Below are 325 nucleotides of genomic sequence, written 5' to 3'. Positions count from 1 at the left end.
TGGGGGATGACAAAGACTGATGAAAGTAGTAGGAGGAACATACTCATTTTCTGAGATGTTTGTCGCAGCGGTCGCTTGCCAGCATAACTGGCAAATGCATTTACACATGCGAAATGCAGTTCTGCTCTCAATCACTGCGCCTACCTAGAAAGCGGCATGCTGAACCAGAACTGGTCTGCACACCAGTGACAGCTCCTTGCACCATGGCACCCTGCTGCTTCTGCCGGGGGTCTGGTGGCCACCACCCAGTGCATAGAATCATAGAATGGTTTGGGTTGGAAGGGACCTTGAAGATCATCCAGTCCCACCCCCCTGCCCTGGGCAG

Source organism: Charadrius vociferus, unplaced genomic scaffold (genome assembly GCF_000708025.1).
Source record: "Charadrius vociferus isolate BGI_N301 unplaced genomic scaffold, ASM70802v2 scaffold1061, whole genome shotgun sequence".
NCBI lineage: Eukaryota > Metazoa > Chordata > Aves > Charadriiformes > Charadriidae > Charadrius > Charadrius vociferus.
This window is presented reverse-complemented; position numbering follows the sequence as displayed.